Source organism: Heteronotia binoei, chromosome 7, assembly GCF_032191835.1.
Source record: "Heteronotia binoei isolate CCM8104 ecotype False Entrance Well chromosome 7, APGP_CSIRO_Hbin_v1, whole genome shotgun sequence".
Taxonomy (NCBI): domain Eukaryota; kingdom Metazoa; phylum Chordata; class Lepidosauria; order Squamata; family Gekkonidae; genus Heteronotia; species Heteronotia binoei.
The window spans coordinates 1,928,764-1,934,794 of record NC_083229.1 but is presented as its reverse complement, the minus strand read 5'-3'; positions in this window follow the sequence as shown (position 1 = coordinate 1,934,794).

Below are 6,031 nucleotides of genomic sequence, written 5' to 3'. Positions count from 1 at the left end.
CAGTGGGGCCAGGACACCAAAGCCATCCCACTGCCCCCCCCCACAAGCACCAAGAATCCAGAGCATCACTTGCCCCAGACAGAGAGTTCCATCAATATGCTGTGGCTAATAGCCACAGATGGACCTCTGCTCCCTATAAGAACATAAGAGAAGCCATGCTGGATCAGGCCAATGGTCCATCCAGTTCAACATTCTGTGTCACACAGTGGCCAAAAACACCCCCCTCCCCAAAAAAACAGGTACCATCAGGAGGTCCATCAGTGGGGCCAGGACACTAGAAGCCCTCCCATTGTGCCCCTCCAAAGCACCAAGAATGCAGAGTATCACTGCCCCAGACATAAGAACATAAGAGAAGCCATGTTGGATCAGGCCAATGGCCCATCCAGTCCAACACTCTGTGCCACACAGTGGCCAAAAAAACTCAAGTGCCGCCAGGAGGTCCACCAGTGCGGCCAGGACACTAGAAGCCCTCCCACTGTGCCCCTCCAAGCACCCAGAATACAGAACATCACTGCCCCAGACAGAGAGCTCTGACTCTCAGAAGCTCATGCCCCCAAGAGACTTGTTGGTCTCTGCAGTGCTCCTGAACTCACCACTGAATCTGCTGACCCAGACTAGCGCTTCATGACAGCCTTAAAGGGATTTTTAACATGACTTGGGAGCCTACCCAGACAGGATTCTGCACACTTTAAAAAGGCAACAGGAATTTGAGGCAAGCAGTACACAACCACGTTTAAGGAAACTCAATAAAAACACAAGACATTTCTCAAAACTCTGAGATACCTCCCCCATTTGAGACATATGAACAAGAGTACATGGGTTATCCAGGGTGCCCATGTTTCTTTGTCCGTGCATGCGCCGAATGGCAGCCAGCTGCAGTGCCTGGCCACGTACCGACTGTGGCACAGAGGACAACAGACCCCTGGAACCTACCCCCTGCCTGGGAAACAGCCTACAACATTCAAGACACAGGTGAAGCAGCAAAGGCAGTTCCAGCCCCACCCCAGCCCCACCCGTCTGGAGCACTTTCATTGCATGAGGGCCAGCGGGCCAGATTGCAACAACCGCGGCATCCAAAGACGACTCTACCTTGAGCGCTGGTTAATCTGTAGCCGGAAAGCAACCTGGAGCTGTCCCGCGAGATGCAGAGGAAGGCACGTACAGCATTCCAGGCAGGGAGGAGCCGGGGAGGGGTGAGAGAGAGTGGCCAGGCCAGGGATTGGGGGGCTCCCACGGTGTCAGCAGGCCTCCATCCAGCACAGGAGGAGAAAACGTGAAAGGGCTTCCCGAGAAGAAGAAGGGCCTTCACAGCATTGTCTGGTCCCTGAAAGAAGAGCACACATTACTAGCATACATCTCTCTCTCGCTCTCTTTTTTGTCCCTCCACTTTTATTTATTTAAACTTTGATCCTGCCAGCCTCTTGCTGTGGCTTACAAAAACAAACACAACAACAGAAACAGATGAAGGCTTTGAAACCTTCCAGATGAGACACTCCCAACACACGAGCTCATCCGCAATTCAAAAGCTTTCTCCAAAATGCACCCAAAAACCCTCAGGCATGCGCGTGAAACCCAAATCAACATCTAGTCACGGGTCCGATTGTTGGGAGCGAAAGAACAGGAATCCACCCCAGAAGGCCTTCGTTGCACATAGGGGTTTTGCGCTGGAAAATAACTTGCTGGGAAAGAGGCAGCGTGGTGCGGTGGTTAGGGTGCTGCCTGAGGCTCAGATTCAAATCCCCACACTGCTGTGCCAGCTTGCTGGGTGACCTTGGGACAAGACTCTCTCTCAGGGTTGTGGTGAGGGTAAAACGAGGGAAAGGAAAAGAATGTAAGGTGTTTTGGGTCCCCAAGAGGGAAGAGAGGTGGGCTGCAAACAAAATCAGAATAAAATAAGCAAACTCCAAAGACACAAGAGTAAAAAATGAGCTTGCAAAGGACTGCCACCTCATCCTCAGGAAGAAGAAGAATGGCAGATTTATACCCCACCCTTCTGTCTGGATCAGAGACTCAGAGCGGCTTACAATCTCCTATATCTTCTTCCCGCACAACAGACACCCTGTGAGGTGGGTGAAGCTGAGACGGCTCTCACAGCAGCTGCCCTTTCAAGGACAACCTTTGCCAGAGCTCTGGCTGAGCCAAGACTATTTCAGCAGGTGCAAGTGGAGAAGTGGGGAATCAAACCCGGTTCTCCCAGATAAGAGAGCTCTGGCTGACCCAAGGCCATCCCAGCAGCTGCGAGTGAACGAGTGGGGAATCAAACCCGGTTCTCCCAGATAAGAGAGCTCTGGCTGACCCAAGCCCATCCCAGCAGCTGCGAGTGGAGGAGTGGGGAATCAAACCCGGTTCTCCCAGATAAGAGAGCTCTGGCTGACCCAAGGCCATCCCAGCAGGTGCAAGTGGAGGAGTGGGGAATCAAACCCAGTTCTCCCAGATAAGAGAGCTCTGGCTGACCCAAGACCATTCCAGCAGGTGCAAAAGGAGGAGGGGGGAATCAAACCCGGTTCTCCCAGATAAGAGAGTTCTGGCTTACCCAAGGCCATCCCAGCAGGTGCAAGTGGAGGAGTGGGGAATCAAACCTGGTTCTCCCAGATAAGAGAGCTCTGGCTGACCCAAGGCCATGCCAGCAGCTGCGAGTGGAGGAGTGGGGAAGGAATCCATTTGGGATTTTACAAAGGCCAAACACTGATTAGGTTCTAGTCAAGCTCAACTTGCTTGCCCATCATCTGTCACTGGAGGAACTCAATCTCTTCCACACGGCTGGTACAAAATTTAAGAACGTAAGAGAAGCCCTGTTGGAACAGGCCAATGGCCCCTCCAGTCCAGCACTTTGTGTCACTTAAGAACATAAGAGAAGCCATGTTGGATAAGGCCGGTTCTCCCAGATAAGAGAGCTCTGGCTGACCCAAGGCCATCCCAGCAGGTGCAAGTGGAGGAGTGGGGAATGAAACCCGGTTCTCCCAGATAAGAGAGCTATGGCTGACCCAAGGCCATTCTAGCAGGTGCAAGTGGAGGAGGATGGAATCAAACCCGGTTCTCCCAGATAAGAGAGCTCTGGCTGACCCAAGGCCATTCCAGCAGGTGTGAGGAGTGGGGAATCCAACCCAGTTCTCCCAGATAAGAGAGCTCTGGCTGACCCAAGGCCATTCCAGCAGCTGCAAGTGGAGGAGTGGGGAATCAAACCCAGTTCTCCCAGATAAGAGAGCTCTGGCTGACCCAAGGCCATTCCAGCAGCTGCAAGTGGAGGAGTGGGGAATCAAACCCGGTTCTCCCAGATAAGAGAGCTCTGGCTGACCCAAGGCCATTCCAGCAGCTGCAAGTGGAGGAGTGGGGAATCAAACCCAGTTCTCCCAGATAAGAGAGCTCTGGCTGACCCAAGGCCATTCCAGCAGCTGCAAGGGGAGGAGTGGGGAATCAAACCTGGTTCTCCCAGATAAGAGGGCTCTGGCTGACCCAAGGCCATTCCAGCAGGTGCAAGTGGAGGAGTGGGGAATCAAACCCGGTTCTCCCAGATAAGAGAGCTCTGGCTGACCCAAGGCCATCCCAGCAGGTGCAAGTGGAGGAGTGGGGAATCAAACCCGGTTCTCCCAGATAAGAGAGCTCTGGCTGACCCAAGGCCATCCCAGCAGGTGCAAGTGGAGGAGTGGGGAATCAAACCCGGTTCTCCCAGATAAGAGAGCTCTGGCTGACCTAAGGCCATCCCAGCAGGTGCAAGTGGAGGAGTGGGGAATCAAACCCTGTTCTCCCAGATAAGAGAGCTCTGGTTGACCCAAGGCCATCCCAGCAGGTGCAAGTGGAGGAGTGGGGAATCCAACCCGGTTCTCCCAGATAAGAGAGCTCTGGCTGACCCCAGGCCATTCCAGCAGGTGCAAGTGGAGGGGTGGGGAATCAAACCCAGTTCTCCCAGATAAGAGAGCTATGGCTGACCCAAGGCCATTCCAGCAGCTGCAAGTGGAGGAGTGGGGAATCAAACCCAGTTCTCCCAGATAAGAGAGCTATGGCTGACCCAAGGCCATTCCAGCAGCTGCAAGTGGAGGAGTGGGGAATCAAACCTGGTTCTCCCAGATAAGAGCGCTCTGGCTGACTCAAGGCCATCCCAGCAGGTGCAAGTGGAGGAGTGGGGAATCAAACCCGGATCTCCCAGATAAGAGAGCTCTGGCTGACCTAAGGCCATCCCAGCAGGTGCAAGTGGAGGAGTGGGGAATCAAACCCGGTTCTCCCAGATAAGAGTCCACGTACTTAACCACTACACCAAGCTGGTCTAGAATACATTCTAGACCAGGGGTGGGCTGGAAAGGAACTGCAGGCCGTTGATGGACCACTGGCCTGTTCTTCTGGTCCCAGAGATTCCTGCAAGGCTCTTTTCCTACTCACAAACACCTCTCCCCCAAATACCCACAGCGACCCTTGTGCCACGCTTAGACAATGGCAAAAACAAAGAAAGCAAGAAAGAAAAAACCCCTCCAGGATCCCTGGCCAAATTGGCCTGGAGAAAAACTGCTGACTGACCCCAAAGTGGCAACCAGCATTTCCCTGGGCGTGTAAGAAGGGGCCATGAGAATGAAGCACTGATGCAGCCCTTCCTAACCTCCTTCTTATGATCTGCCCAAATTCACAGGATCTTCATTGCTGTCAGGTGGCCATCTAGCCTCTGCTTAAAAACCTCCAAGGAAGGAGAGCCCGCCACCTCCCCAGGAGGAAGCCTCTTCCACTGAGGAATTCCTCTAATGGTCAGGAAGTTCTTCCTGATTTTTAGCCGAAAACTCTTTTGATTTAATTTCAATCTCTTGGTTCTGGTCCGACCTTCAGGGGCAAAAGAAAACAACTCTGCACCATCCTCTATAGGACAGCCCTTCAAGTAGTTGATGATGGTGATCATATCATCTCTCAGTAGTCTCTCCAGACTAAATATCATCAACATAAATGTGTTCCCTGCAATGTGCAAACAGGGGCTACAAGGGAAGGGCCAACAGCGGCCCTCTATACTGCAGGGGGCATCTCCTCCAGTCTCTTCTGGGCTACACCACACAAGAAGATACAAGCAGGATCAGACCACTGAGGGGCCATCAAGCCCAGCATCCTCCTATCTCACACAGCAGCCAACCAGTTCCTCTGGAGGACGAACAACAGCGCAGAGTGGTCAAGGCCTTGCTCTACTAAGAACATCAGAAGAGCCCTGCTGGGTCAAACCAGGAAGGGTCCATCCAGTCCAGCATCCTATCTCACACAGGGGCCAACCAGTTCCTCTGGAGGGCCAACAACAGGGCAGAGAGGCCTTCTCTTGAGAAGAACATCGGAAGAGCCCTGCTGGGTCAGACCAGTGAGGGTCCATCTAGTCCAGCATCCCGTCTCACATGGTGACCAGTCAGCTCTTCTGGGGGTCAACAGCAGGGCCGAGAGGCCAAGGCCTTCCCATGATAATATCAGAAGAGCCCTGCTGGATCAGACCAGGGAGGGTTCATCTAGTCCAGCCTCACATGGTGGCCAGCCAGCTCCTCTGGGGGTCAACAGCAGGGTGGAGAGGCTGAAGCCTTCCTCAGGTTGACTGCCTCTGAGTGTGGAGGTTCCCTCCCCTCAGCCACCATGGCCAGCAGCCCCAGCAAGGGAGGCAAAGCCCAGAGCCCACCCCAGACTGAATATAGGAACATATGAAGCTGAATCAGATCCCTCTCGGTCTATCAGTCTTGTCTACTCAGACTGGCAGCAGCTCTCCAGGGTCTCAAGCAGAGGTTTTCCACGCCTGGACCCTTTTTAGTTAGAGATGCCGGGGATTGAACCTGGGGCCTTCTCCTTACGAAGCAGATGCTCTACCACTGAGACGCCATCCCTCCCTAAAGTCAGAATTGTCTACTCAGACTGGCAGCGGCTCTCCAGGGTCTCCAGCTGAGGTTTTTCATGCCTACTTACCTGGACCCTTTTTAGTTGGAGATGCCAGGGATTGAACCTGGGACTTCCTGCTTACCAAGCCGATGCTCTGCCACTGAGCCACCATCCCGCCCAGGCAGATCATTTATATCTACTCAGGCAGGTG